The 13,022-nt window shown below is 35.6% G+C and overlaps 1 protein-coding gene across 5 annotated transcripts in view; it reads right to left on the bottom strand.

Annotated features, from left to right (window-relative positions):
- The window catches only part of RIC1 (RIC1 homolog, RAB6A GEF complex partner 1), a 145,411-nt gene that overhangs the window by 83,061 nt on the left and 49,328 nt on the right, over positions 1 to 13,022 (bottom strand). The gene's annotated exons all lie outside the window — the stretch shown is intronic.

Here is a 13,022-nt window from a genome sequence, read left to right as displayed (position 1 = left end):
TTTCTAAGTCTTTAAAGCACCAATGTCACCAAATAGTAATACTATGACAAAATTCTTAGCTCTACTCAAAGTTTGCACAATATAACTTCAGAATAACATGTTTATATATTTCAAAATTAATCAACTGGCCTCTGTTTTACTATAAAATATAACGAGACACAGAAGAAAAACAGAGCAAACTTTCAATTTCCAAATTTGAACATCAGTTAATTTTTCTAAGTTAACAAAACACTTTTTTTTTTTTAACAAAACACTTTTAAAATACAAATTGTATTGAAACATTACATGATCAAGGCACATTATCTGCCAAATGTGAAGCTCAACCACTTTACATTTATAGAAATATACAAAATACTATATTTAGCTGTTTCTGACCATTTTCAAGCCTGAGTGAAGTGGCAACTGTTTGGCCCAAACTACTATATACTAATGCTGAACTCTTATCATTTTAGAAGCATGCGAGCTTTTACCCAAAGCAGAACAAAGAAAACTGAAAAAAAATTATTCAAGGTTTCAAATTTCTTTCTAGTACTTGCTTCTGTTTGTTACTTAAAGGAACATCAAAGGAAAATTTCTTCAAAAAAAAAATTTCTTCAGCAGTCAGATGTTTTGTTTAAGCTATAAACTTTACTATTTCATAATGTATTCCAAAACTCTAGTTCAATATATTGGGTCACAAAAGAAAAGAGGCTAAGATCATCATTCTAATTCCTCATGTGCAATTTTACATTCTTCAAATGTGGAGAATCTGGGATAAAGCAAAACAGATTTGAATCAAACCATATGAGATATCATAAACCACCCCCCCAGAGTAGTGACTTAAAAATCTGTAAACTGTACTATTACCTTATATGAGCTAGACAAGTAAAATATAAGGTCTAGCGCTTACATGAATAACATACAAATGAGGTCTGGAATATTAGTCACTCAAGGTCAAAAGTTGAACATTTCAGAATATCAAATGATACTAACATACTCGTAATTTTAACAAGTGCTTGGAAGACTATAATGCCAGGGAAAATACAGCATCATTTTGCACCAGCATTTAGAAATTTTATATCCATGCTATACTAGACAAAATTACAAATAATGGCTTGATTTACTATTCTTGTATTTTGCAGCAATCTTTACTAAGTATCTATAGCTTCTCATGTATATTAAATGCTATATACTTCCAGATTTCACTGATCTTTTCCTAAACAATCCTGCCTTAAAAAAAAAAAAAATCCTGCCTTTGAATAAGCCCTGCCTTTGAACAATTTTAAAAGTTTTGGTAATAAATGATCATCCTTAAAAAGTAGGATTTCTGTTGTTAACTACACCAAAACCGTTTTTATGCAGTGTTCTTATGCAGTGTTAGGCTTTTCTCTTTCCACCCCCAAAATATTGCAGACGAGCATACAAGTGCTGCTTAATCTATAGGCAACAGTCCCAATAATACCTGCTTCTAATATGCATTCACATGGTCTGTCTCTTGCTCTCTCTCATACAAATACACGCACGCAGACATACACACACACAAAACTAACTTTTCCAAAAAAAAAAATGAAAAGACAAAATAAAGAACCTTGGAGTTCTCTTTCCTGGTATCATCCCATAGCTCAACTTTTTTCTTTCTCCAAGGCTTATTTTACTGGATTCTGTGGTTTTAATTACAAGAAGCATAGCAATTTTTGTAGGCAACTTGAATGACAAGTCCTCATGTCTCTTTCTTTTGTATATCCATAAATAAGGATCACAGACACATAAAAATAAAGGCTATCAAGAGGATAAAAGAATCACTACTTAAATGGAGAATGTAATAGACTTGTTTCTAGTAATACCACTTAGAAGAAAAAAATTTTTTCGAGGAATATTTTCAAGGATATTAATAATGCATCAACAATTTAGTCAGAGAGGTATGAATATTCAGAGAGGTATCATTTTTTTCAATTGAAAATTGCAAACAGGGATTTGAAAAACCATGCAAACTACCTCAGAAAATTCCACAGTTTAAAAGGAAGAATTTGAAATCTGGAGGAGGTTGGGATTGTTGATGGCATTATTAACTACTTTTTATATCTTGCTTTATTGGGCATTTGGGAAGTTTCCCCTTCCTACTCAAAATTAAATATATTTTAAAAATTATTTTATGATTGATGCATGACATACATAATATAAAAGCAATTTTCTGTACCTAAGAAGAATTCAAATCCAATTGAGTCATGATGCAAATCAACTTATATAAAACAAATGCTCTGACTATAGGAAGCAATCCCATAATCTTCCTCTACCATTACCCAATGCTCCCAATGGACATGAATTCATCATGTCATTAGAATTCGAATCATTGTGCACTTCTTTCTTAGGAGATGCCATTTTTATCATGAAGAAGAGATTCATGCATCTGGCACCAATGACCTGAATGATGCATTACTAAGATTTCTATAATAATTAAGAGATAAGGATTTGAGGATTTAGAGATGCATCTTCTATCCCAACATACTGTCATGTTAGGTAGGCTTCAAATAAAGTTGAAATAACAGAATATTTAATTCTTTACACTGGTTTGTAAATGGCGCTTCCTGTTTTTAGATTATACATGTTCAAATGCATAAAATTAATCACCCAAATCCTACGAAGATAATTACCTACCATTTCTGTATAATCTTTTAGACTCTGTATATTCTGATACATGAATATCTTTAAATAAGAAATGATAAAAACAGCTATAAATCACACACTCAAAAATAGGTGATGAATCTCTTAACATGAATACTCACCCAAAATTATCATTCCTAATACTTACTACCACACTTTTATTATACCAGGTCACTAGTTTAAAGGGGGTGGGGCGGGGGCGGGGTCTGCTTCCAACCAAGATGGATTAAAGTGAAACCAATTTATGTTCCCATCTAAAAACAAAACTAAACCCTGGATAAAAATCTGGAAACAACGGTTTTCAAAACACCAACATGAAACAATGAGGCCAGTGATCCCTGACAGATGAGATACTGATAGGAGTCGAGTCCTATAAATGCCCCAGCTTATATCGCCTGAGAAAGCTTCCAGTCACAGCACTGAAAAGGGGAACTAAGACAGAGCCTGACAGACTTCCCAACCTGAAGAGGTGAAGCTGAGAGCCAAGAGGAATAAGGCAACTATAAGTCATACAAAAAAGAACCAGAGAGGAGAGACCTGCACACAGAAAAAATCCAAGAGTACCATGCACAAACATGTGAGGAAACCATTCAATGCAGGAGAGAAACCAAACCAGAAGAATTAATAAAGAGAACACTGCCTGTTCCATAGCCAGACTGAAGAACTCATAATTCACTGGGAATTAGTATGAATGCTCAGAAAAGTGGTCTTCGGGTATTCCTATGATAATCCTGAGAAAGGTAAGGCCTCTTACCTTTCTAGTGGGGAATAATTAGCTTTACTGAGCATGGCTCAAAACCCATATTATAAAGCATAAAATAAGACTTGAATATATCACAGTGTCTCCAGATAATCATCACTTCATCCCAGAACAAAACTCAAGATTTATATGACCACAAAAATATCCAGCAGACAACAAAGTAAAATAACAATGTCTGGCATCCAATCAAAGATTACCACATATGCAGCAGATAAGCAGGAAAACATGAGACACAATGATAAATGAGAAAACTCAACCAATCAAAAGTGATCACATTCAATTAAATGTTAGAACACAAAAGGACATCAAAACAGAATTGTATTCCACATATTCAGAAGGTTAAGGGATATAGAAAATTCAAACCATTTTTGAGAGATAAAAACTAAAATGAGATTAAAAATATAGTGGATGTGACTAATGGCAGATTAAATATTGCAAAAGAAAAATTCACTGGTCATAAAAGCATAGCAGATTATCCAAATGAAACACACCAACAACAACAACAACAAAAACCCACCAAAACAAAACTGAAAGAGCACTGGTGAGTTGTGGGACAACTTCAAGTGATCTAAAATACATATAAAAGAGAGTCCCCGGGGGGAGTGGTAGAAGTCAGAAAAAGCAGTTGCATTAAATTTAATCCAAATTTCATTTGTTTCAGTTACACTTCTTTAAAAGTTAATTGACTTTTCAAACAAGAGTAAGAACAATGTATGTTTTTACCATATGTAAAAATAAAATGTGTACAATATATATTCCTTGACCCCAACAGAATTAAATTAGAAATCAGTAACAGGTATCTGGAAAACTCTCAAATAGTTTGAAACTAAATAATATGCTTCTAAATAATTCATGGATCAAAGAGGATATCAAAAGGAAATTGAAAAAATACAGTATACTAAAATTTGTGGGATGTTGCTATGGCAGTACTTAAGGGGAAATTTTAGAGCTTTAAAAAGCTGTATTAGGAAAAAAGAAAAAGAAAAACCTCAAATCAATGACAGTAGCTTTTAACTTAAACTAGAAATAGATGAGCGAATGAAACCCAAAGTAAGCAAACTAAAAAGAGGAAATACCAGAGATCAGAGTGGAAATCAATGAAATACAAAACAAAAATAAAATCAATGAAACCAAATTCTGGGTTTCTAACAAATAAGATCATTAAAATTGATACACCTCTAGTCATATTGTCAGGAGGAGGGGGGGATAACCACTATCAGAAATAAGAGAAGGAACATCACTACAGATTCTAGAAATATTAAAAGAATAATGAGGGATTATAATGAATACCCATGCAAAAAGTTGACAACTGGATGAAAAGAACAAATTCCTTGAAAGACAAACTGTCAACACAAGTAAGTGCATAGGCCTACTGTCAATTCAAGAAACTTAAATTTCAACCAAAATCCTTTCCACAAGAAAACTCTATGCTTAGATGGTATCATTGGTGAATTCTAGCAAATATTTAAGAAAGAAATAATACCAATTCGACACAAATTCTTCTAAAAAACCAGAGGAGGAGACAATTCCCATCTCACCTCATGGAGAACAACATTACCCTCATACAAAAACCAAAGATATTACAAGAAAATACACTACAGACTAGCATCTCTTAGTAACACTGATGTAAAACTTGTAAACAAAAATTTACCACATAAAATCTAACAATATATTATCAGGAAAACATATCATAAGTAAAGAGGGTTTATTCAAAAATGGTTGGTTTAAAAAAATAAAATAAAAAATGGTTGGTTTAACATTTTTTAAATCAATATATTTATTTCACCATGTTAATAAACCAAAAAAGAAAAACAATGTGATAGTCTCAATAGATGCAGAAAAAGCATTAAACATCCTACAAGGCATTCTTGATTAAAAACTGTCAGCAAATTAGCATGAGAGGAAATAGTTCCATAACCTGATAAAGGAGATCTGCAAAACACCTAGTACAACATCATTCTTAATAGAGAAAGACCAAATGCTTTTCTGCTGCTCAACATAATACTAGACAATCTAACCCATAAAATCAGGCATGAAGACAAAATAAAAAGTATCTAACTTAGGAAAAATGAAAACTGTCCTTTGACTTAATTGTCTACATAGAAAACTGATGAACTCTATCAAAAATGTACCAGTGAGTTAAGCATGACTACAATACACAAGATCAATATAGAAATATCAACTGCATTTCTATATACATAAAGAACCAGAAAATTAACATGTGTTTTCACTAGGATCAAAAATAGGAACTACGTAAGAATTCGAGCAAAAGATACAAAATAACTGTACAGTGATAATAAAACACTGAAATTAAAAATATCTAAGTAAATGAAGAGATTTATTTTATTAATAGGCCAAAAGGTTCAATAATGTGAAAATGATAACTCTCCCCAAATGGATCCACAAATTCAATGCAATCTCAATCAAAATCTCAGCAGGCATTTTCATCAAAACTGACAAGGTTAGTTAGGGCATCTGGCTGTCCCAATCGGTTAAGTGTCCAACTCTTCGTGTCACTCAGGTCATGATATCTGGGTCCTGGGATGGAGTCCTGCATCAGGCTCCACTCTCAGCACATAGTCTGCTTGTCCCTCTCCCTCTGCTCCTCCCCCTGCTCTGTCCCTGGAATGAGTAAAATCTTAAACAAAAAAGGGGGGGGGGATCCCTGCGTGACTCAGCAGTTTAGGGCCTGCCTTTGGCCAGGGAGTGATCCTGGAGTCTGGGATCGAGTCTCACATCAGACTCCCTGCATGAAGTCTGCTTCTCCCTCTGCCGGTCTCTGCCCCCCCCCCCCCCCCCCGTCTCTCATGAATAAAATCTTTTTAAAATTTTAATTTAATTTTAAAATAACTGACAAGGTTATTCTAAAATTCATATGGAAATAAAAATCTCCTACAACAGTGAAAGCAACTTTTTTTTTTTTAATTTTTTTTATTTATTTATGATAGTCACAGAGAGAGAGAGAGAGAGAGGCAGAGACACAGGCAGAGGGAGAAGCAGGCTCCATGCACTGGGAGCCTGATGTGGGATTCGATCCCGGGTCTCCAGGATCACGCCCTGGGCCAAAGGCAGGCGCCAAACCGCTGCGCCACCCAGGGATCCCTGAAAGCAACTTTGAAAACAAAGTTGGAAAACTAACACTGTAATTTCAAAATTATTACAAAGCTAATCAAAATGATGCTATATTAACAAAGATACACATAATCACATCATAGAAGCAAATATAGACAAAAACACAGATAGATGTGGACAACTGATTTTTGACAAAGATGTAAAGAAATATAATGCAGAAGCAATAACAAACTGCAAAAATTGAACTTGGACCTATACCTTGCACCATATATAAAAAATTAACTGAAAATATATCACAGACCTAAATATACAACCTAAATAATAAAACCTCTACAAGATGAGGTGCCTGGGTGGCTTAGCTGGTTAAGCATCTGACTCGATTTCAGCTCAGGTCATGATCTCATGCATCGGGCTTTGTGCTCAGCACAAGCTGGCTTGGGATTTTCTCTCTCTCTGTCTCTCTCTCCCTCTCCCTCTGTCCCCCACTGCCACTTACTCTCTCTAAAAATAAATAAAACCTCTAGAAGAAGATATAAAATATATGAAGCATAAAATTTAAAAAAATCAATGAATTGGACTTCATCAAATTAAGTATTTCATTCAAAAACCAATGGTAGGAGAATGAAAAGTCACCTATTAGGAGAAATTCTTTATAAAGTATATATGTAATACAGGACTTATATCCAAAATATATTAAGAGCTCTAGGATTCTGACAATAAGCAAAGAACCTAATCAATAAAATAAGCAAATGATCTGAACACACACTTTACCACAAAAGACAAAATAAACAAAAAACAAAGATGTTCAACATCATCTGTCATTAGAGAAATATAAATTAAAACTATAATGAGATACAAATATACACCCATTGGAATGGCTAAAATTAAAAAATCATACCATACCGTATATGGTGGCAAAGGGCATCAGAACTCCCACATACTGCTGGTAGGAACATAAAATGATACAACTGTCTCAGAAAAAAGCTTGGCATTTCCTTAGAAAGTTGAACATTCATCTACCTCATGATTTAGCTGTTCCACTCTTGAGTACTGACCCAACATAAAAGGAAATATATGTCCATATAAATATTCGTACATACATGAATACTTATAAGAGTTTTGCCTAGAATAGCCAAAAACTGAAAACAACTCAAAAGCCCATCAAGAGATGAGCGGTCACACCAGCTGTGGTGCGTCAGTAAGACAGAATACTACTCTGTAGTGAAAGCAAATCAATCAGTGGCTGAAGGGAGGAGAATCACAGCAGGAGAGGGAATTACAAAAGGGTACAAGGAAATTTGTAGGAATGATGGAGAGTTCACCATCTTGACTGTGGTCGTGGTTTCAAATGCTATCAAACATGTATTTACTGTATAAATTTTACCTCAATGAAGCTAATTTGGAAAAAGAAATGAAAGTGACTAGGTTGGACCTATAGCAGCACCTTTTGCTCTCTGGAAAAGCCGCTATCATCATATAAAAGGCCTCATCTAGCCTATTGGAGAATAAGAGGTCACAAAGAAAATCAAAGTGGGCATCCCCAGCAGACTACCAGACAGGGCTGACAGCACCTGGGTCATTAAGCAGCAGGGGAGTTGTCAGATAACTAACTGTAGCCATATTAGTGACTACAAGTGAGACCAGGAGAATTTCCTGACCAAACCGAGAGCAAACTACAGAATAAGAGTAAACAAATGGTTGTTTTAAACCACTGAGATTTGAAATAATGGTTCAATAAATATTACACATAAACAATAATCCTAACATAAACAGTGTAATTTAAAGAAAGGCTAAGAACATCCAGTTATGGAAATGAAAGCAAAATCATAGAGATTCAGGATAAGTGCAAAATAATCACTTCCAAAACAGAGTATGGTCAAACCAAAATGAAAGGGGGAAAAAATGAGATGAACAGGTACTGTGTAAAGGATTGTGCTCCTCTGCAACTTGCTATATCCCACTCTGTTAGAATACTGTTCTTTCAGCTGTTATTTGGTGACTCAATACATCCACATGCTGGAAAGAAAAAAGAAAATCACAATCAAACAGCAGGAATTCTAAATTAAGCTATCTTTCCCTTATTCATAAGTAAGTTCCTTTCTAATTCATGTTACACTAACTTTCAGGTTGTGGTACAGCAAGCTATATATACTTCCATTTAGCTCTGTGTGAAGGGAATGCCGAAAGTAGCAAGAGAAAACAGACTTGGAATGGCAGGTTGGGGCCAGATCACAGGAGGTCCTGAGCACTGGGCTAAGCAGTTTGGAAGACACTTTGAATGCAATGAGAAGCCACTGAAAGGTCTGAAAATAAGAATAAGAGCTCTGATTTAGAAATAGCCATACATGATTAAGATGTACTTCAAGTGGAGAAAAAAAAGAATAGCTAAAAGTTTTGAGCTCTATGCAATCTAGAAAGATACAAGAAGACCTGTCTGAGGATATGGCAGTAAGAATAACAGAAAAGCATGGCAGTAAACTAGAGACAGGACTTGGCACCATACTGGTGACTGGATGGGAATGCAGAATCAAAGGACTCCAGTGTTACTTCCCATTATAAGTAAAATTACAATAAAAATACTTGCCATATGCCTAAAGACACTGGGCTCCTATCTGTGAGATTCCTAAAAAGGAGACAGTACTTAAAATTCATTTTAATGCTCCTTGTGCTGGACTACTGTCTAAAGTTGAGGAAAATTTTAGGGAAAATTATGCCCTGAAATCATGTCTACAAAAATGATATTCTACTCTGAAATTCAGAGAAAATACCGTCCCAAAAAACACTACACACCAATTCTTAAAATGGGAAAGGATTTTCTCTCCCACACCCCATTAAAAAACAGTAAGATTTCTTTTTAAGGTACCAGCTGATAAGGAGGGGACTATGGTTGTGTTGGTGATACAGAAATAGAATTTTGTATTAACTGACAAGTGAGAGCACAGAGTGATGATACTCGAATGTGGAAGGTCAGGCAGTTAGAGAAGTACACAAGAGTGTACGGTGTACAAACACAGCCTGTACACAAACAACTTTGGCCCTGACTCAATTTGCAGGTAGTTATGTGGTTATTGCTCTACAGATCCTACAACTGTATATCCTTCCCTATACATTCCATCAGTGACATTTTGTAACAGCAAGTTTTAAAGTATCTCCTAAATTCAGCTCCATTTCACAAGAGCTAATAGGATTAAACAATCACACTAATAGTGAAAGGCAGTAATAAGACTTTCTAGAACCAGGCTGTATGGCTTAGAATTCCATTATCAGATATATGATCTTAGATATACAGTATCTCTGTAATCTTGAGCAGGTACTTAACCTTTCTCAGCTCAACTGTATGATGGGGAACAAATTACCTTTAGAGCACCGTTAGCAAGAACTGTAATACATATAAGGCATTTACAATGTCTAGCACATACTAGACACCCCCAAAATTTGCTACCCATAATAACTCTGAATTTTCAATAGTTACTTTATAATCAATATATTTCATGTAAGAGGCTAAATGTGTAATGCATTTGAAGAAAAGGACCATCAAAATCAGTAAAGCTTCAGAATTCAAAGTTTGGTTACCTAGAAAGTTCACTTACCCAATACCCATTCCATGATAGTATACGATTCTTTAACATTTTTTTTTTTTAAGATTTGAGAGGGAGAGACAGCACACAGCTCGATTGGGGGGAAGAGCAGACAGAGACAATCTCAAGCAGACTCTCTGTTGAGTGTGGAATCCCACACAGGGGCTCGATCCCACAACCCTAAGATCACGATCTAAGCCAAAACAAAAAGTCGGTTGCTTACCCAACTGAACCAACCAGGTGCCCCAACATAATTTTCAAATGCACCTTGATAGATACCTTTTAGTACAAATGGTTATTTGCAAAAAATGGCTGACTGCCTTACTGAACAGATTACAAAAACATCAGTGGCCTTTCTAAACCTGTACCATGTAACTGATGGTCCCCCATCTGTTTTAGTCTATATTACAATGTAAGAAATGAAAATTAAGAGGCACCTGGATGTACCAGTATAGAACCTGAGATGTGCTCTCTCTCTCTCCTTCTACCCCTTTTCCCTCCAGCTCACTGTCCTCTGTCTAAAATAAATAAATAAAATAAGATAAAATAAAAATAATCTCTTTTGCAGGCAGAGGCAAATAAAAACCTGGACAATAGATAGCAATGGTTTACTTTAAGTTAGCTTCTGGATTCTGTAAAGACAGAATGAGTCCATTCTTAATCTCTCCTCCTCCTCTCAGAGTACAATTGCCAAAACATGTGCTGGCTGAGTCTGCAGATGTCCAGGTCATCAAGATCTCTTGAGTTCTTGTGGGAAAGAGTAAGTGCTAAGGGACCAGGCATAGAGAAAGCTTGGCTTTGCTTTACTCCTTGAGGCACTGGGCAAAGACCTGGGGTTTCAAAGTCTTCTAACTTAAAAAGCAGAACCCCAAGGAAAAGGCCGAGTGTGACCAATCCTGGAAGCGAACACAGGGTTGTCCACGCAACCCTGATGACTGCACGAGGTGCAAGGCAGATGCTGCAACAGTGAACTCAACTGTCCCTGCACCTCCTGGTCTGGAAAAGCCTTCAGCTTTTACCCAAAGAGAGACCACCTGAGAGTAGGGGAGACTCATCCTAAGCCTCAACTGAGGACAAGACTTTATGAGCTTGTCTGTGTCTGCAAACTGCCACTTTTGCCAACAGCTGGAGTCTGCATTGTCCAAGAGGCCCACATGAAAGCCGGACCTCTGTGGTAGCTGATGGAACACAAGAAAGTACCGTTTATACTGGAAGCTCAGTAACAAATGAAACAGCTAAAATATATGGATCCTACTAATGAGCCACACAGATGAGAGAGAAGAATGCAAGCGAATTATGGGGAAAAAATTAAGGGCTTTCAGGAGGTACTATGAGAATATAAATAAGACTTTTCAGAGCTAAACATTTCCTACTAGGAAAATCAGACAAATATAAAGAATAAACGATAAAGAATAATCCTTTATGGGAGCTGAACCTTTTACTCCAGAAGATCAAAAGGAAACAACTTCATGATACAAAACACAAAGAGATAAAATCACCACTGAGAAATGAGGCGTGAAGAACAAACTCAAATTGAAATTTATTCAGATAATAATACAAGAAAATTTTCCTAGTTGCAAAAACACTACAGCTGAGATTCAGGCTTGATATGAAGGTGGAGGGGAGGGGACAGAGGGAGACTGTTTAATGAAAAAGGACATATCCACAGATAACAAGCAGAAACTACTGAATTTTACTCATAAAGAGAAAAATCATATAGAGAAAAAGATGATGAGGTTGCCTACGAAGGAGGGAGAACAGATTAGCCTATGAGGTGGAGGGGAGGGGACAGAGGGAGACTGTTTAATGAAAAAGGACATATCTACAGATAACAAGCAGAAACTACTGAATTTTACTCATAAAGAGAAAAATCATATAGAGAAAAAGATGATGAGGTTGCCTACGAAGGAGGGAGAACAGATTAGCCCTAGACTTCTCACCGCTAACACCAAAAACTATAAGGCATTGGAACAATAGTTCATAGCTAGAAAAAAAAGAATCCCAAATCCAAGAATCCCACAGCTAGACAGGATATCTTTTACTGTGGTTAAAAAATGGAATGTTCAGATATTATTTATTTAATGTATGAATGCCTACCATGTGCAGAAAATGCTCTTGGGACCTGGAGCTATGGTGAAGAGAACAGGCAAATGGACATGGAATATTCTAGGTTTAAAAAATGGACAAACACAGGCAACTTGCAGAAATAGAATGGCAAAGGATCAATTCAGACATGAAGAGATGCTGAATCTCACTAATGAAACAAATGGAAATTAAAATTAAAAGACCATTTTTTACCAATCTAATTTAGATGTAAATTCAGGAAAACAGAAATCAGTCTTATGAACACTTAAGAGTACCTCCGGAAGGAAAACAATTTTGCTGAAAAATAGCTTGGCAACATTTATTAAAAAAAATAAAGATATAACCTTTGACTCAGCAATATTGCTACATAGAAGAAACTTCCCTAAAGAAATAAATGTACCAATACAAAAACAGATGTATGTATAATAACGTTTACTGTAGCACTGCTTGTAGTTGCCAAAAGTCCATCAAAAAAGAATAGTAGGGACACCTGAGTGGCTCAGTGGTTTGGCACCTGCCTTTAGCCCAGGGCATGATCCTGGAGTCCCGGGATCGAGTGCTGCATCGGGCTCCCTCTGTGGAGCCTGCTTCTCCTCTGCCTGTGTCTCTGCCTCTCTCTCTCTCTGTGTCTCTCATGAATAAATAAAATCTTAAACAAAAATAGTAAATATGAAACTTCCACACTGTGATATATTATACAGATACTAAAATCAACAAGTTAGAAGTATTTATATTAATATGGAAGAACAGTCATAATATACTAAGTGAAAAAAAAAACCAAATTGCAAAGGAATGTGTAATTAAGATTTCAATTTTGGGTGTAAATTATGAATGTCTTACACCTATTTAAGAACTTAAAAATCCACTCATCTGTAAGTTATAATCCT

This window comes from Canis lupus, chromosome 1, assembly GCF_003254725.2.
Source record: "Canis lupus dingo isolate Sandy chromosome 1, ASM325472v2, whole genome shotgun sequence".
NCBI classification, from domain to species: Eukaryota; Metazoa; Chordata; class Mammalia; order Carnivora; family Canidae; genus Canis; species Canis lupus.
Note: the sequence above shows the minus strand (reverse complement) of the source record. Positions and strands in the feature narration are given on the sequence as shown.